The sequence below is a fragment of the Malurus melanocephalus genome, unplaced genomic scaffold (assembly GCF_030028575.1).
Source record: "Malurus melanocephalus ecotype Western Australia unplaced genomic scaffold, MMel_1.1 scaffold_264, whole genome shotgun sequence".
NCBI lineage: Eukaryota > Metazoa > Chordata > Aves > Passeriformes > Maluridae > Malurus > Malurus melanocephalus.
Window position 1 is genome coordinate 37,136 of NW_026623496.1, and position 27,129 is coordinate 64,264.

The 27,129-nt window shown below is 38.8% G+C and overlaps 1 protein-coding gene across 3 annotated transcripts in view; it reads left to right on the top strand.

Annotated features, from left to right (window-relative positions):
- Positions 1-27,129, top strand: part of PLEKHG1 (pleckstrin homology and RhoGEF domain containing G1) — a 123,923-nt gene that overhangs the window by 5,035 nt on the left and 91,759 nt on the right. For 2 of the 3 annotated variants that reach the window (XM_057375919.1, XM_057375917.1), the window contains exon 2: positions 6,200-6,284. The gene's annotated coding sequence lies outside the window, so the exon portion shown is untranslated. The remainder of the gene's footprint in view (positions 1-6,199; positions 6,285-27,129) is intronic. The other variant, XM_057375916.1, reaches the window with a different exon arrangement.

Below are 27,129 nucleotides of genomic sequence, written 5' to 3' on the forward strand. Positions count from 1 at the left end.
TGCAAGTGGGGCCAAGCCTCTTCCTGTAAGCATGCATTCCGTAGAAACTTGCATGTGAGCCCTGCCCAGATGTTTTAAAACCTGACTTAATGAAGGATAACATTGAAATATTTGAACCTTCATATCCATTCAGACATTTCAGGATCACGCTCCAGGCATTGGTATCATTCAGCCACTGTTTTCTGCTGATAAGATTCATGCTTCCTTTCACTGAAGTACAGAGCAGAGGTAAGAAGTGTGTCATGGGTGCAGATTGAATCACCTGCTCAKTTGCTTACTCACAGCCCTTGTAGATAAAACCTTGATACCAAACTTGGGAAGGAGATGTTTGTTTGGGTTGTCATAAGGAGCAGTGCTGGGGACAGCGTAACACCAGCTTCTTTTCATGGTCATGGCTGACATCTTTCACCATCGTCATCTGGGTGTGGGCTTCAAGGTCGGCTTCTTTCTTTTAATTACCCCACATAAGGAGTTTCTATTTCCTAGATTTAGTGCATAGGCTCTAGTACTTGTACTTTCTCCCATGCTTTTCCTTGTGTTATGCAAAGTTATCTGTAAACACAGGCAAATTTTCCTCCTCAGCCCCCTGTCAACTCTGCTCTGTTAAAGTATTTACTGATTTTTACCCTCATGTATGTCTCCTAAGATTAGATACAGTGTCTGCTACAGCTTTGTTGTGATTTCTGCATACCAGAATCAATGTGCTCTTTGGGGGTTTTCTTGTTTTTGTTTCTTCTTCTATATTTGCATTGCCTATCCCAGTGAGTCCAGATCCACAGCTGGAGTCCCAACACATTTCAGAAAGGCAGTGGCAGAAAGGCACTTGCTTTTTTCTACTGCCACTGACCTGTGGTACTTCAATATAAAGTGACATAGATCTTCGTGTCCTTGAAGCCCGATATGAAGGAAAAAATTATAGTTCCTTCTTTGCAAATAATTTTGAAAATAGACAGATGTATTGAAGAACTACATACTATGCATGACTCTAATCTTTCTCACTTCAGTGTGCATAGAGCTTCCCACTTACTGTTTTAAATTGAAACCAAGTTAACAGCAGAAACCTGCATTTGGTTTAGTGCTTATGAAGCTTTCTCACTGTTTACTTTCCAATTGTTTCTCGYTATTCTGATAACACACTTCATGTGGTTGCTCAAGAGCTGTCACACCTTAGTGTCTCAGTGATGTCATCAGAGACCAGCCAGTTGCAGAAACATTAACTTCTCTGAGAAATCAGCAGTCTTAGTCTACTTGACTGGTAGACAAACATGTATTCGACCATAAATCATTTTTGAGTTTGGAGAGGGAACTTGCCTACCCTCATACTCCACCAGCATGTGGTTTGTAAATGTCTCCTTTCCATCAGACTTGTCTGATAATTGTCCCTTTCTCTGATGTTAGATGACTCTGAAGTCATACATCTCTRATTTGCTTTTCTTGGTCATTTTGTGCTTCTGCTGCCTTCAAGAGGTTGCTGACTCTGTCCTGCAGGCAGATAGGTCCATGTAGCCCACTCCTCGCTGGGTGTGGCCTCTGAGAATCCTTGCYTTATAATTTAATCTTCTGAATTTTCCCCAGATTTTTGGGGCAAAGCTGCTAACTTATTTTCTTARTATCTACCTGCAGCACCAAGCATCYGGCACAGGGTAGATTATTTGGTAAGCCACTCTAGAATACTGACCTCTGTTATTAAGTGAAGGTAGGTAATTTCTGAGGGCATTATTGACCATTTAATCCCCAAGGTTTCCTTCTGATATACAGGGAAGTATCTTGGCATGCTTATGCTCCTCGATTGCTTTAGATGACATGGTTCCTAAATTGATATCGGAGATATCTGTACTAGGAGAGTCAGTGCTGGCCAAATTTCTCAGAGGAAAATGACAGGTTTTCTGTAGACCTTCCCTTCAGGAGCTGTTTTCCTCTTAGAGCCTGCCAACAGGGAAATGCAGACTGGAGCRTTAAGAAAACCCCGCTTTTCTTTTTCATGTGAAGGACAGAATGGCTCGCTTAGGCACAAGCCGTGCTGGGCAGATTTCAGAGCTGATTTCCTGTGCGCTGACTCGTCCTGGTGATCTCAGTTACTGCAGTTCTCACTTTGCCACTTCACCTGCAGCAGTGGGGCCTGTTCCCAACACACTGTGCTTCCTCTCATGGCTCTGCATGCTGCAGTGTCACTTGAGCTCTTCATCTCAGAGCCAGGCTGTCCTGCTGCGGCCATGCATAGCGCAGATCCCAAGGAACCACGCTGAAGAGGTTCTTTCTGCAACCCTGCAGCAGAGGATGATGCTGATAAACAACCCCTGTTATCAAATACAGATTTGGCTCTTGCACTTCTCAGGACCCTCCAAAGCACAGAAAAGGCACTGATTCAGCCTCCCACTATGTCAAAGCAAGGAGAATAGTGGGGTTTTTCTTCTGCCCTTTTTTTGGTGAAGCACTGATGTGACCTGTGGTATACACAGGTGGGGTGTGGAGGAGAAAGGATTTTTTCTACACATGCCATTTGGATAGGATAGGAGCTGTGTCTGCTTTTCAAGGAAGAATTCTGGAAATAAACAAACCCACGATGGTTTGTTTATTTCTTCATTTGCTTTCTTTAGAAGAAAAGCTGGTCATCAGCATTTGTCACCGAAGATCTGTCGCTTGTGAGTCTCTTTCATCTCAAGGACAGTGCAGACATACATACCTGACAGATGCACCTGCCCACTCTRGTCGTGTACATCATGCAGCTCTTTGAGCTTCCAGCAGGGGTCTGGGTGCTAGGGCCATCTGAATGTTTCCTCACTGCMTCTGTCTTGTAGTGATGAGGAGTTTGCCCACTAAATGTTTGCCCTTTTGCTCTTTAAATCAATGTCAGTGCTGCACAAAGAGTTTTTTCAATGTTTAATAGAGGATCACTGATGCTCATCTTCTGATGATTTCAGGAAAATGTATTGAGTTGGTTCCTTTTGTTTGTTAATTATAAATGTTGAKTCATATCAGGGGCTGATTAGTTCTGGTACCTGGCTCACAGTCACTTGTCTGTGCTCATAGCTGCCCAATACTGACTTTTTCTTGGGGACAGTTTGAGGTCGAATCAGGGATGGCCTGGAGGATTCTGGCAAAGACTCACTCAGCTATAGCCTTCAGCAGGCAACTCACCTTTGTGCTGTTCACTGTTGTGAATGGGTAGAGTGARAGGAACTCCAGGAGCGCTGCATGTACTTAGTCATTAAAATTAGCTTAATATGTCTGGGAAATCTCTCAGCTGATTGCATGTGGAATAAATCCGTTTGCTTGGGATGTGGCACATTTTCCATCTGTTAATCAGKCATGTCGTGCAATGAGAAGGTGTTAGAGTATGTGGCCTTCCTGTAAAAGCAAGCTGCGTTCTTTGGCCTGAAAAGTTGGGCTTTAGGAACTGGCGCATAGCTCAGTAAAAGTCATGTCAAATAAATTTTTACTTGATTCTTTCTCACTGGTGATTAAACTTGCACAGTGGCTTGCTGTCTAGCACATGTGAGCTCCAAGTTTCAAAGTGTTTTTCACAGGACAGCCAGACATTATGGTTCAAGTCAGTTTAAATATCTGAATGCAGGTTTCTTTGATGTTTTTGCTTCTTAAGCTTCTACTTGCTTGATGCTTTAACCCTATACATTTTCTAGAAGTGATTAAGAAGTAGAACTTTTTATTAATAACTGTGATATGTTTCTGGACTAAGAATATTTTAAATAATTCAATATTTTTAAAGATTAAATAGAAATTATAGGACAAATGAAAGTATATTTGTTAATCACTTTCTTGGAAAAAACATGCAACATCTTTTCTTTATGATACTTTTTCTACTACAAAAGTGTTCAATTTTCTTGTACTGTTGGCTGAGAAATAAACCACTGAATTGATAAAAAAATTCACAGGATGAAAACTTCTTTTTTCTTACAGATTGTCCTGTTATATAGTATGATAATAGCAAAACCTGTAGAAAACCTCTTGGGAAAGTTAAAGAAGGTTGATACAATACTGTAGCATCAAGAGCTTGTACTTTAGTCAATTTGGGTGTGACTATAGGACCCTGTCTCAAATAATCAGTTGAAAGGTTTTGAAAGACCACTGTGTCCACTGCAGGTTAGAGGATATCCCAGCTTTTGGCAAACAATTTTACTCTAGAACTAAGAAACTGTTATTGATGAAACTACTGTCAAACAAGAGAGCCCCTGTAAAAACTTTAGGTTTTTTTCAGGTTATCTGTTTCATTATTTTTATTTAATTTTCATTTATTTATGTATAACCTGTGTATATATGCACACGAACGTGTGTATATTTAAATGGTTGTGGTTGTATTGCCAGTCTGTCTCTTTCTAGGGTTCTTGAAGAAACTGGGTTCTCAAGCAGTTGAAATTGAGTCCTTTGACTCTGGAGGAATTGAGACTAGGGAAACTTGCATGATAAATGGAAAGCAGGATGCTAATTACAGATCACTTTGTATTTCTGTTTTGCTTAATTTACAATCTGAAGTAGAGTCAGGTGGTTGGGCATTTGAATGTTACAGCTGTTTCAGTCTGATCACAGGAACCTGGTGAGACTACTTATGTATTTCCTTCTTCAGATTCCTAGAAATGCTAGTGGAGTGTGTCTTTAGTTATGAATAGGAAAAAATAAGTGAAGTGAATAAAATTGTTGCTGTAGTTGTCACTCAGTTATATCAAAAGAAAAGAATATACTCTTTTAGTGTGTGAAATTGCCTGCAGTATTAATTTGTTGCTGYAAAGATAAGATGGAGAGGGCAAATGTATTGATATTTCATGAAAAGAAAATTTCAGATGGAGTGGTTTTGTATTTAAAAAACATCTGTAYATGAATATTATGTCCCATTAGCAAGACTAAATTGATGGTATTACTGTTAAAGTTGAAAGTGCAGCAATATTTTTTAAATGGATTTTTGAAATACAAAATTTTGCCTGTTTATGATTTGGTTCACCTAGACCAAATTAACTTGGACACTTAGCAGAGACCCTCATTTATTCTGGCATGAGAACAAGTGTTGGGCAGAGCTTCCTGGTCTCAAAAAACTGGTGATGGTAAGAGGCCTGCATAGTGTTCCCAGCCAGCTGAATGCCTGAGGTATTTTGCCATACAGGAAATCAATTGCAGCTGAATGTGCACTGTTTCCACTCCAAGTATATAAACAGGCCTTATGATGATATTAAAAAAGAAGAAAGAAATTAAATAGTTTTTTGAAAGTTCAGAACAGGAACATTTGATGTTCAGTTTCTGTGGATTTTTCACTGTAACCTTTGGCTCAGTCCATGGCACAGGAATAGCAAAGGAAAGGTGAATTAATCTTGTGTCCTTTAGAACAGGGAAACATAAAGCAATGTCTTGGAGAAATAAAAAGAATAATAAAAAAAAAAGGGTGTCTTTGTTCAGTTCCAGTTGATATTCTGCTGAGTCTGGGAGGGGTTACAAGTTTAGCAGAKGAAATTAATTCTTTCCCTTGTTAAATCAAAAATCCTCCATTCTTAGGCTTCAAGAYGGGCTAATAAATTTTGCAAGAAAAAGCTGCGCCACAATTCTATGTAAGTCGCTGGTTTTTGAGAAGTGGTAGGAGGAGCATCATTTTTCTTCAGATATTTATCATGCTTTGTTGACCTTGTGAAAATACGTAAATCTGATTGAGGTAGCAAGCGGATCTCAGTGACCCATGTCTAGGATATACTGTAAAGGCCTCTGATGTTGCTTACCAGGAAAGTGAGGCTCATTTGGATAGAGGTTTCCARGCATTAAAGATAATTAAGTTGAAAATCAGCTCTAACAATTTCCAGAAGGAGTGTGGCCTGAAGCCCTTGGGGTTTGGAGCTTGGGAGCCCAGCAGTGCTTCCTTGCTTTAGCACAGATGTACAGTGCCACCATAGGCAAGTGCCTGATCTAGGTTTTTTAAGATATGTAGGTAGGCAGAGGTGGTAAAGGCTCTTAATGGGATTTTGAGAATCACATTAGTGTCTAATTCCTATTCAAAATCTGACTCCCCAGCTTGTCTGAACTGGATTCAGGCCACACTATGTTTTATTCAGCGACTCTTCAGGACAAAACAGGCAGGTGTTCRTATGGCGAGCGTGACTTAGAGGGTATAAACCAGGGTGCTCCTAGACCCCTGCTGAGCTGCACAGCTGAGCTCCCTTTTATCCTGTCTCTAATTCAGTCATTTCTACTCTCCTTTCTGCAGAATGCCAGAGATTCAACAGAGGAGAGGAAAAGTGACTCCATTTTGCCCAACCTAACACTGATACATTCGGTGAGTGTTCTATCAGGTAATTTTTTTTACAATTAATTTAACTTTTTTTTTTTAACCTTATTTTAAATATGGGATGATGTTTGCTGTGCCTGTGACTGAGAGGATTATCAATGGTGTACAGTGAACCTGCCTCAGGTTAACCATGAGGCTGCTTAGTATGCAAATCCACAGTAGGTCACAATGCTGAACAGGTTGGGCGTGTGGGTTACCAGAGGCAGTGGGTGCTCCTCATGTGCACACTAGTGGGGTTTWATGCTAGTTAAATCAGATTTTGGGGGGACACCCAAGCAGTTAAGGGAGGTTAAGTCTTCAGTTTTAGCCCTTGTTTCTGAAACTGATGATTTGCTAAAGATCTTAGCTGAAATTTTATTTGGTTGCTTGATTGTCTCCCTTTGGAAGTAAAAGTGCCACTTCCGTCGATAAACAATGATCTCCCTATGGGGATGGGGTGATCTGGGCCGACTTTGTTCTCCTGAGATTTCCTGTGTTACTCTATGTCATTTTAGTTTATTTTTTAGGGATTTAATTTTGTTTATTTAATTTCACTGCCTGGAAGTCTTGGGGCATCTAGGGAACTTGGGAACATAGCAGGTTTACATGGCATGGAAATGTAACCTGATTGTAATAAYCGATTTTACTCATTTGATTATCTGAAACAAATTGACATTCCAGAAAACTTCACTATAGGGCTGGCAGGAGACTCTGTAGAAAATATTAAATAAGAAGGCATTAGGCAAGATCCTTTTCTTCTCCTTTCCTCCTCAAGAAGAAAGATTCCTTGTGCCAACCTGAAGGAATCTTTTCGTCTCTCTGAAAAAAAGTAGACATTCAGTAGCTAACAGCTCAGACACTGCTATCTGGAAAAATTTGATACCCTATAAGTAACCTACTTCACTCCTTCCAGTGCTAATTTTGGCACTAGTGTAACATGGATTAGTTTATAATTTTTTTTAAAAAGGGTGTGTTGATATTAATTGACACTTTGGATTCTGTGACCTGCAGGGAGAATACTAATATGCTATWTTAGACCACTAATTAATAATATCTATTGTACCCTACTGATAGTGGGGCTTGTAATGTAGTTTTGTAGTATGTATTTATCATTCAATTGTGTTAAACTGTTTATGAAATTTTAGGGGAATGAAAACTTTATTTTAATTCCAATGCTTTGAGATTGCATAACTGTAATAGAGATGCAGGGCTGCATAGCATTAGATTGAAGCTTACATCTGACAAACATTAGGGAGTTCTTACTTTCCTTTGGATCCAAGGGAGAACAGTCTCTGTAAGTAGAAAAAYATTTTGCAGAGGCTGCAAGAGGAAAGACCAGAAATTCCTCTTCAGTGTTTTCCAAAAATAGCAAGATTTGAATAAGGTTGCATGTTTTAACATGCATTAGAGGAAAATAATTGGYGTGACCTAAATTCAGTACACTAGTTCTCTGTGTTATTTGCTGATTGTTAATTACTAGCATATTTTTTCATGCACAAGTGTAGAGAGATTGTACATTCCCAGCTTCCACACAGGAAATAATTTTATTTATTTAGCTTGAAATTTGTGCATATCTAAAATGCACTCAAAGTATTTGCCTAGTGACCTTAGAGTGAATTATTTGCGCAAACTCTCCCCTTTCCCTGATTTACATTTCATTTCAAGCGTGCTGCTTGGCCTTGGTTTTGGGTTGCAGTGATTTTATTGTGTTTTCATGATGAACAGAAAAGCTAAACCAGACCGTCAGACTCAAATAAATTATTTTCTGAAAGCTGAGATAACATGGTTTGTGCCTGTGRCCCAAGATGCAGAGGATTTCCTAAGATTCTTTGGGATCCCTGGCAGACAAGCATTCACTGTGAAGTCCTTCAGAAAATTGTTGTGTCAACAAAACTGGAGTGTGTGGGAATGTATCAACTGAGAGGATAAGGCATTCAAGGACTAGATGAAGTGCATACAGTAAGGAATTAATTTCGTGGGAAAAAGGAAGAAACACAAAATATGAGGACTGRTACAAAGAATTGCTTAATGGTTTAGGCAGACACAGCTTTGAGGGACGGATGTTGAATCTGACCAAATAACCACCAGTAATTTTGCAGATTTGCTTTAGATGTCAGGCTTAAATCTGGAACTTTTATGAGTATTTAAATTCTGAAAAACTTTTGGGGGTGGTGGGGGAAACAKTTTATGAAATTTGTTTCTATTTTGCTATTATCTATTTGACATATACAGCAATATTGTTTGCTTTTAATTGTTTGAATAAGTTGGTGKTTAGAATATCTTTAGAAGGATTAAAATGGACTTCAGCATCTATTAAAATCATAACATGTCACAGCAGAGAAGGAAACATCAGATCAATATACTTTGTTCTGACAATTTTGTGTGAGTTTTAATATGCAGTATGTTTACACTAAAAGTCAATACATTAAAAAAAATTCCTCCAGCATCTGTGCATCACTGAATGCTTTGTTTAGGTCATGCCTTTAGTGGTATGAGGGCTTGCAAATCTGTGTGGGGGTGGAGTGGAATGACTCTATGCCCACGTGCGCGCTTTTCTGTAAGTCTGGTCTATTTTTGTATGCAATTAAGCAGAGGTACAGAGCAAAAATACGGGTTTGGTCACCATGTGAAGGCCTTTTAAAGTTTTCCTATTGTGGGAAGTGCCTACCAAGCTCTTAAAACGGTTGCATTAGTCCATGGGAATATTTGGGGTTTAATTTAGCATGCTAGATTAGGGCCTAATACCATAATTAAGGCTAACGTTTTTAATAAGTTTCCTGCAAACCCTTTGTGGCTGACTACAGTYGTGGAACAGACATAATATAAAGCCCATCTCTAGGGTTTTCTGGTTTTGGCAGTTTTATGAAAGCTGTCATTCTGTTTCAGACTGATGAAGCTGACCAGYGAACATAATCTTTAACGGAAGGATCCAAAGATCTGACTAGGCTTCTTACAAATATGAATCCAAATAACTTGTGCCAGTGATGTATTGAAATTCTAAACACCTAGTACATTTAGACTAATGCTTTATAAAAATTGTGGTAACTGCTTCAGAAAAGATTTTTTAATTTATAAAGCAGCTTTTCCAGATGCTGCTTAATTCTCTTGTCAGTTTACATATTTGGGRTTTTCTGCTGTGTAAAAGRGTAAATGAGTAGTCTGGRCAAATTTGGGAATAATATAATTAGGATTTTGTATMATTTGTGATTATACAAAAAGTATGTAATCACAAATTATACAAAGTGGTTTATTTTTTAAAATAAGTGATTTATTTTTAAAATATTTGTTTGTTAAAGTGTTGAACAAAAATTCTTACCTTTATTTTTAAAAAAAATCTGAAAGGACAAGCTCACTCCTGCCTATCTTCTTTCCCCCTGGCACACTTGCTCAGAGCAGTCAGTCCTTTCCCGCTGCAGTCAAATGACCAAGGAAAAGTGTATACTTCCCTTTGTGTCCTGTAGATAGGGGTTCTTAATTGATGACTGCTGCTTTCTTTCTGACAGAAAGGAAATGAATGGGCAGTAGTGATTATAGCACATCTGTTGTTTTCTAGTGAGCATCCTGTACAGCAGTGAAACTGTCTTGAAGTCTCCTTTTTTTTTTTTTTTTAACTTTTTTTCTTTTTCCTTTGGTTGGTTGGTTTTATGTCCTGTTCAGAACTAGTTAATAGAGGGGGGACAGGTGACAGTATTATTCCGGTGTAGCCAGAGCAGGAAAACAAATTGCACACTGGTAGAAAATAACTTGGTTTTCAATTAAGTGTGTTTTACACATACACACACAGGCACTCACACACAATCCTACAAAATCCTCAGGGATTTTATGTATTGGTTGCATGTGAATCCTGTCTTCATAGCTGAATCACTGCATTGTARATTTAACACTCCAAAATCAAATTGGAAATGGCTTCCTTTGGGGAAGGGGAGAAATAAAGTAGCATTCCWACTAAGGACTCAAAAACTGAAACATTCACACAGCTTTCTCTACAGTTTCTAAGATGCTGTTTCTAAGTCTGTGATGTCTGCTTGCTGTRTTGCAGCACAACTCTCAGAAGTGCTGAGGAACCAACTGGGGAGCTCTGTGGTGTGTTCCTGYTCTCATGGAGAGGGGGCTGGGGGTGGATGGAGCTCCTTACCTGGCTTTACAGATGACAGGGAAAGAAGTTTTGGGGACAGATGAATGATGAACGATCGATAAGTGTTCTGGCCTGAGAGAAGAATGGGGCTTGATGCTGGGGAAGACAAATGTCTGGAGAAATGATTGAGGGAGGCCAGTAAAGCAGTGGGTTGAAGTAGGTTATGGTAGTGGGATGTAGCACAGCTTGTCCCTTCCATCACACCAGCCACAATTTTTCCATGGCTTTTTTTAATTCTTGTATTATAAAGATGGGAAAGTGGTATACACCTTATGCAAACCTTGAGTGTCTTGATCTTTTTGTTCTCTCTTGCCATGCAAAGTGCTTGAAAAAACATTAATTGAAAGAGCTGTGTAAGTCTGAATTCTAACCACTTAGTTAGCTGTTCTTTGTTCCTTCATTCTGCTTTTGTCCTGTTTAATTGCACCATTTCTTGTAAGCAAGGTGCCAGTACTCTGCTCTTGCAMAGACTAAATGTATTGGTACTCAAACTGATGGAGTTTGTGTTGGGCTTGGATGCAGGTGGTTAACTAAAGTCAGTGGACTGGATAGTAGTGCTGCCCTCTTTCTTGGGGGTTTCTGATGAATATTGGATGAAATTTGGGTTTATTTCAGCCCTTTCTTGTCRCTTTCAATCCCAAGAGCTGCTCTGTCCCTGCTCTCTTAGGAGAGGATCCCTTAACAAAGAGTGTATTGAGATATACAACGTTCTATCCATAAGGTTCTGTTTAGCTGGAAGCTCACAGCCTTCCTTAAGCTGAACAGGTTTTTCAAAGAGCAGGTGCACCTGGCCACTAGAGATGGGAAAAGTGAGCGAGAACATACTCTGCTGTGGGTGAACATCAACASTGAATGCAAAATTCATGATCCCATGAGTGAATCATGCTGCAGTTAATCTCCCAGAGCTACATACCCCCTTATGGTGTCTGTGGAATGGGCATCAGAACGGTGACCCTTCTTTTGGCTTGACTGTCATCAGTACTCCAAATTCTCAYACAATGTGGACTGTTCAACTGTGTAATTATCCAGCACAGATAAGGTAAACTTTTTGTTGTTTCTTGATTAGAACAAACTTCAAAAAATGAAAAAGTGGGTCACATAACCATAAATTTAAATTTAAATGGGGTGGGATTTTTTCCTACTGCTTAGTGATAAAACTGTTTTTTTTTTTTCCTCCCCTAAGGCTTATCTAAGAGTAATTTAAGCTACTAAATAATCCTTTTGCTTTCTGAATGAGATACAGAGAAACCCTGCTCATGCCTCCAAAGCCTTTTAAACATTTAGCCTATCCCCATAGGATTTCAGAATTATCTTTCATCTCTTGGCAAGCATTATGTTGTAGCTAAATATTAGTCATGGCAAAAGTCAAGTAATAAAGGAAAAACTCACAGAATCATTCAAAATTTATTTGTTCAAGTTTTTGTAAATTCCATTTTATGGATCTCTTGATACATTGAGATTTATAAAGAGTGTGTTATAAGTTTTAAGAAACATAGTTGTTAATTAGAGCTTTTTACAATTCAAAGCACTACATTGATAGATTTTTCTGCACCACTTGAATTACTAATGGGAAACACTTGAATATTGGTGTGACTTAATGTATTCAAATTACTATATAGGAGTTTGCTAAGATGTTTTTATTATGGAAGCCTGGCTTTGGGAACAGATGTGACTTCTTTTATCATGAGTTAAAGATGTAATACGTGACTTAGAGCATGACCATAAATTGTTTTACAAATTTTCAAAAATAGCTCTTTGAGTACATATGCATTGATGCCCACTCACACAAGCCAAAATCCTATTAAAAATTAGAAATGCTTCTACCATTGAGGCAGATATTCATTAAAGCTTGATACATAGCTCTTCAGTAAAAGAAACTTCAACAAGACCTTCAACCTCTAAAAGAAAGATTAGCTACTGCTTTTATCAGCACGGACATTGCTTTGAAGAAACTAAACATCTGGTTTCCTTCTGGGAGAATTATGTTCTGTCCACTTGACCCTTTGTAAAAGTAAATATTTTTATTAGTTACGTTATGTAGGAATTTGAAAAATACATGAAAAACCCAACCTTTGCATATTTAGTTTCAATTACAGAAAGTCAATACATCAAATGATCTTTTGTTCTTTATTCATGAGTTTCTATTGTATTGAAATCATACCAGTATGGAATTTGGTAAGAGATAGAACTATGACTTCCCTTTTTCTTTGTTTTCCTTTTTATAAGAAAATATTTCTTTTTCTCCCTTGCTCCTTTGTTTCCTCACAGAAGTATGTTTGTTGAACCATAGTCATTTCAGCCTTCGGTCCTTTCCTTCAGGTATGGTGTAAACTGTGCTTCTGGGGTAAATCCACCTGGTTATATTTGCTCACCACATAATTTAAATGTGTAAAGTTACTTAGTAAAGATAGTTGTGTGTTTTGATTGTGATCAAATAGAGGTTAAAGTTTATTGGAGATGCAGCTTCTGATCCTGTTTTCAAGAATAGAAAAAACCTTAATATCATAGTTGTTATATTTGTTTCTTCTACATGGAAATAGATTACTTAGGAAAAATGCCCTCCGTGCATCAGGTTTAAACACAAATGTTACTTGTTTTGTGCCAGTATGAGAGTGAGTGGGTATCTTTTAAAATACACAATGCAGCCTTTTAACTAAGGAAAGACATTGGACTTAATGAAATTTTACATTTGAGAAATTATTTTACAAGTGAAGCCAGTTAGGAATTTTTCAACCAAAAGTATTTTGTTGGAAAATAACAATTTATTGAAAACAGAACACAAGCAGTTTTCAACAAAACTATCAGCAAGAGAAGTTTTTCAGATACAGGATGGAAAGAAAATGTGTTTCAGTTCCATGGACAAATAACAATGTAACTTAAAACCGAGGTGAATTCTGTTGCTCTGGAAAGTTCTGTCTCTTTTTAATTGCATTTTTTATTTGAATTACAATTCTTCAAATATCTCTACCTCTTTCTTGCAAGGAACATGGCTATTTTCAAAATTCTACTTTTTATTTTTCCTTAAGTGGGAAAGACAGCTTGCCAGATGATTGTAGTCTACTGATATTCATTTTTGCAAATGAAAAGATTCTTCCATTGTTTTAATGCAAACGTACTGAAAAAGACAGACATGACATGACTCAAGTTATGACAAATTATTCCCTCTCTTCCTTTTCATTCCTCATTTGACATGTAGCAAAAATCTACTGCTGACTTACTGGTTAAGACCTACTCCAAATTCTTACWAATTTGATTTGTCCCATTTGTTATTATTGTTATTATTGGTCTAAATTGTGTTKCTTATGTAATAGACACCATAAGTGCCTGTCTCTTTATTGGATGGGCCAGAGTTGAMGTTTTATTATTCTTCAGGGTGAAGTAAAGCCTTTCAAAAKACTGTGCTATCAGAGTAGACAGCTTTTGATCAAGTGGGTTGCAGGATAATTGAGGACGCTTGTGCCAAATCTGTCTATGATCTAAACCAAAAATACAAGKTTTTGTGTTTATTTTGGGAATAGGTTCATAGCTGCACGTTTGCCTTGTACAGCAATATTTATGAGAAATGACATTGAAGTGGACTTTAAACAGCACATTATAATGTAAAATGTTACTGTGTCTCTGAAGCACATCTGGTAATGCAAGATCTAAAGCTATTAATTTGGTCAGGACAATGAGTTCTTTATGAATTGGGGCTAGCCCATTGAAATGAGTTTGCTCCTGAATTAATGATGATGGAGGGTGGGGAATTTGGAGTAATGACCATCTGCTAGGTTGCTGATGTCCAGCAGGCTTTAGGAGACAGAGTGACGTCTGTGGCAGCATGCTTGTGCAAATATTAATATCTGTATTGTTACTATGCATAGAACAAAGAAACAAAAGACGGATGAAACTATAAAATGTAGGTAATTTTTTTGTGTGAGTAAGAGGACTGTCTTCCAAGGGTTGAAACTTGCTGTTATTCYCCATTCCTGAGAACAGCTTGATTTGATTCCCCCACCCTCCAGGAGAGATGAGAGGCAAAAAATGCTTTTTACTCTGGGSACTGGAGGAGCCCCAAACAAATGCTGTTGTGATTCATCTCCTGTGGTGCGACAGTGCATACGTAATAAACATATGAGTCCCCAGCTCTTCATCCCTGTTGCTACTCATTCCATGTACYTAAATTGCATCCCAAGATGTAGTTTAACTGCTTGAAGCACTAATTCTTACAAAGCTGTTCAACAGCCTTTCAGCACTGAGAGTGGAGACAAATGGTATTTTGTCTTACCCATACCTTCATGAGACATAAGGATGAGGATAATCAAGTACATTCTGTAATGTAAACAACTGTATAAATGAGGGAGGCATGAAATTCCCCTCCATCAGTAATTTCCTTCCCTGCTTTCTTGGATATTAGTCTTCAAGGTGAGGGACATAAGCTGCTGCATGCTYGCTGGAAATGAGATTAGTAGCTGGGGATTTTCCTTAAAATGAACTGGCAGTACTGGTGGAAAAAGGCATGCTTCTTTCTGTGTGTGTGGAAAGCATAATGTAAACACACATCTCTTTATAAATAGGCATCATACAAATATCTTAATATCTCTGTAGTATCATGCTTCCTGCCATTGATCTTTATCACTAAAAGTAAACAAATAATTTTTCCTTGATGATTCTTRTATGTTAATCTACTTCCAAAAATGCTGCTCATGGTACATATCTTGAAGATTACAGTGTTCATGCTGTTTTGATATGATTGGGTGGAATGTTTTCAAAGTATATTTCATACTCTATATGAAGTGTTAKTTTGGATATAGGGTTTTCACTGCAGTCTACAGTAGCAGGCTCACATTTGGGAATAGTGGAGTGCAGCCTTTTTGGGGCAGGCTCCAGCATGTGGAATGTAAAATACTACCCAAAAATCAAGCACTGGGGAGTTCATGTGCCATTTCCTTCAAGCTCTGRAACTGTAGAGTATTTGAATGTCTTCCTCATACATTTTTTTTTCCCTTTACTGCAGCTAAAAGGTTGAAAATACTTTTTTCACTTTGTATCTTCTTATAATCTTGCTAAGTAAGCACTTTGCTGCATCAGTTAAAGTAGATCTTTGATAGAGTTCTTGCAGGGTGGAAAAAGAAGCAAAATTGAAAAATAGCCCATAGAACATGTATGTGGTTAAAATGGTCTTTATTATCTGTTTCAGTTTCAATTTCAATACAAGCTTGAATTGGTAAAGGAAAAATACATTTTTTATAATTACCTCTGTGAAAAGTGGAGCAGTTCTCTTACTTCGTTAGAGAAATATGCTGAATGTTCAGCTGCAGAGATTTGATGCTGGTAGTTACAGGTAATTGGTTTTAACTAGTAATTTTTATAACAAATTAATTAATCAAATAGCTGAGTTTCTGTATAAAGTTTGCTGACAGTTAACTTTGGGAAAAGAYGAAATAATTCTAGGTTATGTTGATTCAGCCCTCCAGGGTTTACATGATTCAAGCTTTGTTGCTTAGTTTTGTAGTTTTGTTTGGTTTTTAGCTTGGTTTTTTGCTTGTTTGTTAATCAGAATAATTTAAAAGAAGCACTACATGGCTTAYATGTTTTAAAATAGGTCAAACTTTCCCTACGTTTACGTGTAAGACTCAAAGCTGTCAAAAATAACAAGAAATTTGAAGATTGTTAGTTGCATTAACCTACACTGTAGGCACTTTTGTTAAGCATCCTGGGTTCCTKTTTTCCACAAATTGGGGTAGATGCTAAAATGCAAGAACACGTTTTTAAAAGTTTGGCCTTTGTTTTATAACTATGATTCATTGCAGCTTCTTCCCAAACTTTAATACTTTTTGCTTAAATTGTATTGCAGYTGTTTTTAAAAAGAAACCCCAAGCCCTCAAAGCACAAAAAATTCCCTTCCATTAGGGATCTGCCTTGCATTTCATGCTGGCATTAGCCTGCTAGTGTCACAGGGATGCCCAGACTTAAGACTTGTGTATGGAACAGCTGCAAAGAGAGTTTTCTTGCTACAGGAGAGCTGGGTGTCTGCCTCTAAACTCTCCTTGTGGAAAAATCCTCTTGCTCTGACAGAATATAAGGAGGCATCCACCATTTGTTGGATACACAGGAGCTGAAAGTTGCAGAGAAAGATGTCTGGAGGTACAGAGACAGAAAATGATGCTCCTTTTTGAAAGGTTTGTATCTGGTCTGTTTTAAAGGTTGGGACTGAAAGGTAGAAGCAAACCCTAACACTGCCAGTGGCGCATGCATAAGGGAAGTTAATTGTATGTAATTAGGCTTTCTCCTCTGCACAGAGTATGGTTGTCTTTTTTTCTTTCTTCTCTCTCTGTTCTGCTTTTTATTCCAATGTGTGTTTGTCTCTCTCTCCATTCAGAGTTCTTTAAATCTTTGAAGTGTGTAATGAAACTCGGGGRAAAAATTGTTCAAAACTATGTGTCAGCAAAATTTTATGAGCATAGGTGGCCTGAGAGAGGAGTGCTGTAAGGCTACACCTGTATAAAATTCAGATGGGCCTGGGAATGTTCCCAGGTCTATGATTTTCCCATGGTCTATGATGGTCATGTTTGCTGGTGTGATGTTGGGACATGACAGTCAGYCTTCTCCATAGACAGTTTCCAGGCACAGCTCAGTCCCTGCTGCAGCTCAGCCATCACCCTTGAGAGATGGCTTTTATGCACCCTGTTTTGGAGAGTAAGAKTATTCATCACCACAGATGTGTTTTCCTGTCCCAGCTTGCTTTTGCACCCAGGAGCACTTTTTGGTCACATCTAATGCATTAATTTAAGRATAGCCTTCATTTTTCTAATGGTGAAACCCTGCAATGTGAACTCAGCATTTATTCAGCGTCAGATAATCTGCAGGTTGGTCCAGAAATCCCGTGAGTATTTTTACTGTAAGGCACAGGCCTCCCTTACTTGGGTAAGTTTGCTCTACAGAGTTGCTACTGTTTGTTTTGAAGTGAATTTGTGGATTGTTAGTTTTGAAGAGAGAAATGGAGGAGTTGGAAACTGGAAAGGAGGAAAGGAGTCATTCATATGACCTGGTGGGTGAACACATAGGGGAGACCCCTGGGGACTAAGTATCTTGGTGATATCTCCAGGAATACTGCACAGCCTGTGGGAACAGTGGCAGGTTGAGAAGATGATGGAGTAACTGTCATCARATTTAAAGGGAGCAACTGCTTCTTGCACCTACTCCTCTTGCCTAAATGCACTAAGGCTCAGAGGGCTGTAGAATTTCATTTGCTGATCAGATAGACTGGTTTCCTGCTTTTTGTKGTAATGTACATAGCTCTTTGTGTGTGTTTGAAATGCAACAGGGGCTTTTTCTTCCTTTCTTTCCTGTTGCCCCATTGAATAGGCTGCCATGGTCTAGGACTGAGGCAGGGCCAGGTGGTTTCCTTGCTCCACTGTGCCTCTTGCTGGGTTCAGTGGCAGCTTGGTGTTGTTAGTATGCACTCTGTGTGCCTGTGTTCCTCAGAGGACAAAATGTGGGCTAGGCAGCCAGAATGGAGGAGCTGGGATTTTTATGTACTAAGGATGGTATTACATAACTTGAAACAGCATTATTGGAATACCTCTGTGTTGTTTCAGTACATCAGTACTTAAAATTTGAATGAAACATTAAGGTTTATAAATGGTTAGTTGTGCGTCTTGGCAGTGCTTTAGGTTTGTTCCCTAATTACTAAACTCAGAAGGCTGTTTTGCAGAAAGTTCACATAAGTTATTTCTTCCCTTAAAAGTGGAAGAAAAGGAACTTTCATCTGAATTCACCGGGCTTAGCTCTGAGAATTCAAAAGGCTTTGGAAACTGGTTGAAGCTCTTGGTACTGACTTGAGTAATATCCCTTTGAATATTTACTTTAATCAAGCCTATTTAGAGAGTCCCACTCACACCCTGTCCTTRCTTTTGTTGGTTTCCAGTACTAGATCAAATGATCAATGAAATATAAAACTGTTTTCTTAAAAATAGGTTCTTCTGGAGTTGTCAGTGGTTTTCCTGTAACTGGTTTTTATGTTATTTTAGTACAGAGTTGTCAGTGGTATTCCTGTAACTGGTTTTTATGTTATTTTAGGACAAAATAGGTATTTCTTTGTTTCTGTGTTTGAAAGATAAATCAAAGTTATTTATTTGTCTTATTTTCTGAGAAGGTGAATGAAGTCATATCACAGTGCACAATGGCTCAGACTGCATGCAGTTGTCGAGATTTACTTATAACCAACTGGTTGATCAAACCATGTCTCTTAGACTGATGTAGCAGGGAGAAGACTGTTCAGCTGAAGGAAATCACCTTTCCAACTGTAATATTTGTAYGTCATGTTATTTTTTCCCTATGTGTTTTTTCTGAATGTAAGTAGTATTTTGGTCTGGGGCCAGTGAAGGTMTGCATTTGGCAATGCAATGTTTAGTAAGAAGTACAAGTCTTCTGAGAAAGAATAGTGGAGATAAGAAGCTCTATATATTTATATAGAAGGAGTTTCCATGTCTAGASAATACTGTAGTTTAACCCAAAAGCAATGTTTATTCTACAGCTTGTCACCTGTTTSCATCAAAATGGTCATTCAAATTCCTTTGGAAATTGTGGCAGGTTAAAGATTGTTACCGTGAGTGGTTTCCCTTTTATCAGTTTTAGTCTCCTAGAYTCTACTTGTGCTGATCATAAGTGAATGAAATAATTTCCTTTCCATTTTTAGTCCTTTTTAATAAAATATTCCTTATTCTTTATAATGAATATATTTAATTAATATGTGTCGATGAATGTCTTTATATTTATGTATGCATCTTCTGTCAGAGACTGAGCATGATTGTAATTTGAAATGGTAATTTCTCTGTGCTCTGTAGATACAATTCAGTGCCACAAAAGCCAATTGGGCTATGCTGRCAGTTACAGAACTCTGAACTGGGGACACGCTTTTCAAAGCTCRTGTACAGTGAGAGGGCTCTGGTTTCTCCATCCCAACCAGTTAGAGTGTTCTGTAGAAAACTGCTAACTTCGGCTCTAGAAAGCAAGCTATTTGCAAGCCATGCTTCAACAGTTGCACTCTGGAGTGGCTTGATAAATAGTGGAGTGTTTTTACAGGAAATGTCCCAATCTGAGTTATGAGGCCATTCGTTTGGATAAATTGCAGGGGAATGTACACAGTGCTGTTAGCTTGTCTGTTATTAATTTCCTCTTTTTTAACATGTGTGCGCAGTGTGTATATAAATATATACACATATATACACACAGACCTATGTGTTCTCAAAGCAGGGAGAAGGAAAAGCTGCAGGGACGGGAAGGGGTCCTGCAGTCAGCTGCATGAGCCAGGGCTGGGGGGCTGCCAGGTTCGGTGGCGTTCRGAGCCTGGAACATGTCAGGGCTCAGAAAGCTTTGGTCGTTGACTCTTTTATGTGATTTGCTGTGTTGTTTCCTAATGTTACATACTCTGAGATGAAAACAAAACCCCAGAATTTTCATTAATGATACTTTACTGTAGTCAGAAACTTAGATGGACTTTTTCTGATGGCTGTGGGTGGAAAAACCTCAACAAATGTGTTTCAGAGGGCATGCGTAAGTAGCTTTGTTATGCATGGCTGTACTTTGGCTAGCCATTCAAAGAACAGTTTTTGGAAAAGCCAACTGAGTATTACTTGTCTAATGATTATAAAGTCCACGTCTAAACCTCTCATTTCAGCAGTAATGCTGTACTCAGACAATTGCAGTTGAAGGAAACACACAAATGGGCTTTGTAGAAGCCCATTCTCCTCCCAGTGAATCTGAGTCTTTCCTTATAAATGTAATGGTGTCACTCTGTGTTATGGAGACAAAACTAGTGAAGGATCCACATATAAAGCAATAATTATCCATTATTCTGGWTTTAAGTAGGCTTCCCCTTCATGAACATTCCCCGTGTCAGCAATGCCAAACCAAACATTCCTTTGTATCTTTTTTTTTTTCGCCCCCTCTCTTTAGTTCTCCAAAAGAGTTTACAGTTGAGGGGGAAAATATCATTCTCTCTTCCTTACTTGGAATTAACATTGTTTAGGAAAACTTTTAAGAAAGTAAATGGGCTTTCTGGACAGTGCTGACATTTTTGTCTTTCATCAGTGTGACCTTATTYTGAAAGTTCTGTGGTTTTCCTCTGCAATGAGGTTTGAAGTTATTTCTTTGGAAATACACAGTGAATCCCAACATATTACAAGTATTTTGCAGACGAGGTGTATCAGCCTAACTGGAGTTGRTGCATACTAATTTCTCTGCTGTTACCCAAACTGGAAGAAAATAGCARTGCTTTGAAAAAATATGCACATGAAAGAATAAATTTATGATTTTAATTTGGTGCAGACCAGCATTTTGTGGTTTGTTGTTTTTTGGTTTGTTTCAGTTTGTTTTTTTTTTTTAGGGAGCTTTCAGAAATGTGTTGAAGTGCAGAGAAGAAATATCCCTGAAACAGTTGACTTTGAATAGGACTTTTCTCTATTTATACTCTTGAAAAGCATTGGGCTGTTCTGTACTCTTTGAGTATTTGTCTTTGGATGCACCTTATCTCTGTCACATTGTCAGGGTTTACATTGCATTCTGGTTATGTGAGTTGAGGAAGATGTCATTCCCTATCTCAGTGCCTTGACTTTGGCCCTACGCAGATGTAAAATACGTAAAAGTTTCATCCTGCCCACAGATGATAACTTTTTACTGACCTTAAATATCAAGAATTTCCCTGTAAGAGRGCTATAAAGTTTTGATTTAAAACAAAAACAAGCCCCCCAACCCCTTCGTTATTATCACAGTCATGTGATTTCAATAAAAACTACCCTGAGTAATATGTGCAGCCTGATCCTTACTAAGCAGATGGCAAGGTTGTTTCCTTTCTTCTGACGAATAAGTGCGACAAAGTTAGCGAACTTCGGTTGGGTATCAAGAAATTTCCTGACAGAAATGAAATACATAAAGGAACTGTCGGAAGGTGAGATGCCTGCAGACACAGTAAAATTGTTTCTACCATTGTTAGATCCAATTCTTCTGACGTATTGGAATTCATTGGTATGTTACCCATCACTGTAATATTTATTCAGCACATAGGACTGGATTCAAATTAATAYAAGTGTTTGCATATTATAGTTTATTTTCACTGTTATTTGACTTGTTTGCTGTAATTGGATTCCTTGTGCTCCATCAACAGCTTTGCTTCCTCRCAGCCTGTTTTGATTTTATTCCTCCACTACTTTAGGCCTTGGTGAAATGATTAATTTGTACATCAGTGGTCTTTTCCAAGATGATGTTTAGTGATACTCCCAAGCACAGGCCTCAAGCAGAAAGAGAAGTGTTGTTTTAAGTGCTACACAACCTCTCTAACAGAAAGATAATTGGGAGGCTTGCAGTCTGTGAAAGCAGGTACCAGGGGCTCTTTACTTTGTATACCAGATTCAAGTCTGGAGGGTTTTTTGTTTGTTTGTTTTGCTTGTTTTTTCCTTGTATAAGAGAGAAATTGGAATGGAAGTTGACTGTTAGGATGCTAGCTGGGCTATTGCTCTTGTTTGCTTGTTTGTTTTTTTTAATATCTGTGAGCCACATGGAACAGCAGCAGCAGCCCTTGTCCTTAGCCAGSAATCTTAAAACTGTAGTTGCTAAGGACCAGAGACTTGAATATGAAAGAGACTAAACATGGACAGAATGTGAAAAATACTAAAGAGGGGCTCTYTGCATGTGTGCATCTCTCTGATTGTTTATTAGCCAAATCAGCATCTCTCCTGATTGTAGCAAAGTTCAGAGCTTTGAGAGGAATTTGAGTAATTCTGAGATAGACAATGCTGGAATTCTTTCCTCTTCAGTTTCCTTTTCTTAACCATGTGCACTATAAAGCAATCTCTGCTATTGAAGAAGCTTGACAGGTTCATATCCAGCTGCAGAATGTTTTGGAATTTTTTTTTTTCTTCATTTATTAAGTSAGAACTTTTGGCCCAGTAGTGAGGTTTAAGGTCTGTACCTTGCTAGAATGAAATCATAGAATGGCTAGGGTTGGAAGGGATCTTAAAGATCATTTAGTTCAACCTCCCTGCCATGGGCAGAGACACCTTCCACAAGACCAGGTTGCTCAGAGCTCCATCTAACCTGGCCTTAAACACTTCCAGGGATTAAGCATCTGCCACTTCTCAGAGCAACTTCTTCCAGTGCCACACCACCCTCACCATAAAGTTTTTCATCATATTTCATCTAAATCTACTCCCTTTCAGTTTGAAGCCATTCTGTCTTGTCCTGTCACTACACACTCTTGTGAAAATGTCCCTCTCCAGCTTTGTCATAGGCTCCCTTCAGGTACTGGAAGGCTGCAATCAGGTCACCCTGAAGCCTTCTCCTCTCCAGGCTGAACCCAAATTTTGTCAGCCTCTCCTTCTAGGAGAGGTGGTCCAGCCCTTTAATCCACTTAATGGCCCTCATCTGRACTTGATCCAATAAAATACAAGACYTAATGCATCTGTAGTTGTATTTTTTCTTGAGAAAGATGCAAGAAGAGGGGATGCTAATGACCAGTCAAAATACTAAATGTAGATTTTAGGAAAAATACTTTAAACTTTCTTTTTTTTCAATGATGTCTGAACACTTAATTGGAGTGTGTAGTTGGACGGGTGAGCAGTGAGCAAGGCAGAAATGCAGCTGTAAACCTAATGTTCATAGACTGTATTTAGGGTGATGCGATAAAATGAATGTATAAATTCGAACAACATCAGGGAATTTGTTGAGGAAAGTCATGTATTCTTTTCTGGCAACCGTCAGTGGTCTGGTCATGGGTTTGACTGTTACCACAGTGTGAGGACTTGTACCCTAAAATCCTATAGTCCCTTTAGTGCTGTAGCTGGTGTATGTGTGTAATGCTTTTTGTGCTATTTCTGCACTTGGTGTATCCATACTGAACAGTCACAAATTAATGGTATTGGAAATAAGCTCTTGTAGTAAAGAAAATATTGAACTGTGCACTCTTGTCAACATTGAAGCATTTGGTTTCCATGGGTCTGTTTTAAAATCAGTTTTCTTTGTGGTCCTAATTAACACTTAACAGTAGAACCAGTATTATCTAGAAAATGAACTCAGGAAACAATGTAAGGGTAGCTCAATTAAAATGTGTTATCTCTATCTTCCTAAATGTCAGTAATGAAAACTATGCTGYTGGTTGGTTTTTGCAGAGTACCTACATGTAATGCTTTACATGGGGTTCTTTYTTGATTTGCTCAGAAAATGCTTTGTGTAGAATGCATTGTTTGCTTCACTGTATGCTTGTTGAGTAGCAGATTTCTTTGAGTAGATGACAACAGTATTTTGTGATAATGATAGCTGCTCTTGGCAGCTGTGAGTTGCTACTGCTGTATTCACAACAGTCTGTGCTGAGACTTGCCTCTAAGTCCCTAAATATCTTGGGACTGACCTGCTTATCCTGCTTTTCCTCAGTTTTTCATCAGTGTGTATCAGGCATGTCCTGTGCTGAGCCACTTTACCTGTCTATTTTCTCAAGCTTAGATTCAAAAGAAAGTGTCTGAAATGACAGACTTTCTGTATGGGAGTGAAATGTGATCTTTTGATGGATTTTTTTCCTTTGTTCATGTGGGGATTTTAAACTTTAGTGAAGACTTGGGAGGGCTGCTGAGATTAACTGCACTGCACAAAGGCAGGAGAGAAGCAATATGAGTATATAATTTGAAAAAAATGCCCAGCACTTTTACTTTACACAATAATTCTGTTCGTTCTGGTTATGGGGAGTTTTGCAGTAAGCAAAAGGTAGTATAGCAGCTCAGCTGTCAGGCTACCCAACGCCACTCCAGACTCGAATGACAAGCAGGACAATTCAGATGCGTAAAAGTTAGAAGGATTTGCAGCCCAGAGCCGGCGGGCTGAGCGGGAAGGAGAGATGGTTCTGCTGCAAGCGCTCGGTTTTGCCTGTCAGTGGAGCAGCGTGTGGCACCAGGCGGAGCAGCGGCGAGTGCCACCTGCGGGAGCTCTGCTGGAACCGGTGCCTTCCCGGCTCCCAGGGGCATCACCCTGGGAAAGAGCCGGCGCGATTTCCCGGTGCCACAGAAGGAGGCGTTCGGTTGTTTTCTGTCAGCTTTCTGTAGCCTGATTGCATGGCACGGAGGGGTGAGTTAGAGCAAAGCTGCGTGTACCAAAGAGAACATGCTAAACAGAAACACTCATTAAAAGATGATGGTTACAGAAAGAGCAGTGGAAATACTAAGGAGTTTCATACAAACTGCGCTGAAATTAGTTTGAAAGCATTTCTGCCGAGCTGGGGCACTGCTATGGTCAGAGCAGAGTTAATACATACATGAAGGAAGTGCATGCATTTCACCAATTAAAGCTGATGTCTTTCTACTTGGGCTTTGAGCATACACTTCACAAGGGCATTTGGGGAGTGTCAGTCAAGGTTTTGATCCCTCTTCCTCCTCCTCGAAGACCCTGTGGGGAGTTTTCTTCTTTGTTTCACTTGGCACAGTCGCAGCATATGCTGTTTTAAGTAAAGAGCCTTGCAACATGGTTGGACASAGACCAAACGTTGAGTATGGCTCTTCTTTTCGAGATGTTCTATGCAAAGCTTGAAGTAGAAAATACTGTGTCACATTCCCTTCTGGACCTCATATCCTGTGTTACTTTGTAAAAAACATGCTGTCTTGCCTCACAGACTGAAAGAGGGCAATTAGCTGCTGAACTTGATCTTTTAGTGGGTTTGGAAAACCATAACCAAAATCTTGGAATAGCACTGGGAATGGATTCAGAACTATTGGAGAGACGGGAGGAGGGAGAAGACATACTCATAACAGTGAAAYCACAGAGGAGCCAGACAGCTCATTCCTTACACTAGAATATTTGTGATGTTTTTCACATTCAAACTCTGTGAATTACAGTAAACCAGAATAAAAGTGACAAGGGGATTCTGTGATTTGGTCTTTGCCTGCTGGCAAAATGTTGTGTATTTTGGTTTGCAGCTGCAGTATGGATCATTAGCTCCAGAAACTAGGCAGATGATGCTGTAGATTTAATATTTTGGAGAAATGGGCAGGAGAGAGAGTGATGTTACTGTGATTTCCATCTATGAGCAAGGGGGTTTTGCTCCTTCTTGCCAATATRGAGCAGAGGGTCTTGTTTGGACCAGTTCATCTCTTGCTGTATTTGTCTTAAGTGCCACTGTTACTGCATTTCTGTGGAAAAGAAAGTGAAAGGTGGTTTGGGAAAGTAAGCCAAATGTGTAGCATCTTACCAAAAAAAACACAAAACCCAAACTTCAAACTCCARCAAAACTCCCCAAAGCTGGAACATTTGGGTATGTGTTGATATGCAGGGGGGAAAAGACTGAAGATTTTTGTGGGACATTGAAGGAGGGGATTGTTGGAGAAGGGAAGCTGTAACTSACACTCACATCCAGAGTGCTGCTGGAAGGGAATGAAAGGAGCCATTAGAATTCTGTACATTTTTGAAGGAATAACTCTTAACTTGAAATAACACTTGAATCTTAAACAGGTACTGCCATATTACTTAATAAGGCTGGGGGTGGTGGTGAATAAGAGCAGCAGTGAGGCTTGGTTTATGTCCTCATAACTGCTGTCCTTTACTTCAGTGTTATTTAGGGTTTCTTTCAAAGTCACTTCTTGGTTCATGTGAAAGAATTGTGTTAGTGTTAGCATATAAACTTGCTTTTATGGTTTCTGTGACCTGGGATCAAAGCTACTCTCACAGGGTTCAGAGCAGCARTGTGTCTGCTCCAGAAAGGATTTTGTAGTCAAACAAACGGCAAAAACTAGATCAGGGCACGTGTCCTTATTCTCTAACAAAGCTATATGCAGCGTTTAACAGCCGAATGTCAAAGTCTGAGTGTGTTGATGTGATTTGAATTTTACTGTAGCCATCCTTGGAGTTTGGAGTTCATCCTGAAACCTGAGAATTGGAGTGCTGGTTTTGGGATTCTGTGAGTTGTTTTGCATTCAGAAATGCAATATCCAAGAAGGGTGGCTGTCTGTGCAGGCTATTTCTGGGCATCCAGTTGTTCTTATTTGTTTAAAAAATATTTCATGTCGAAAAACCTACTAATATCTGGTTTTTTTTTCTATCCCTCTTGCACTTTTTTTAATTGATTGCAGCAGGAAGAGCTCATCCATACATTGCTTATAAATAAAACAGCAGATAGTTTTTCTGTTAACAGCTCAGTACATAATGTAGAACTTCAGGACTTCAGTTGTTTTGCATATCTACCTGTATAAAGCACTGACTGTTCAATCTGAAAAAGGCTGCATTTAACATTGTAATACCGTGTTGTAAGGGAACATGTGTTTTCATTGTGGATAAAGTGGCCACAGCAGAATCTTAATATTAGTACTGATTGTGACTGTGAAAGATAGGGGAGAAATACATTGTTKGTCATTGACAAGTGACTGTATTTGACAAGGTTTTGAAAAAAATCCAAGCAACTTTTTAAAATATGATCACTTCCAGCTATTTGGAACATATGTAGGGTAGGGGCCAGGGGTTTGACRCAAAGGAGAAGGTTCAAGTTAGRTTTTGGTTAGTGGTGRTGGTTGTTCAACCTAAATACATAGYTGGACTCCATAGTTACAACTGCAAACACTCCCACGACAAACAATAGTCTCTTTCAAGCTGCTTGATGCTTTTTTTGAGAATACAGCAATACATTGCTGAAAGAACAAAGATAGAACAGAAGTGTTCTCTCCAATGAAAATTTGTCCATGAAACTTTAAATGTGGAAATCATGATACTTTGATTAACAGTGATG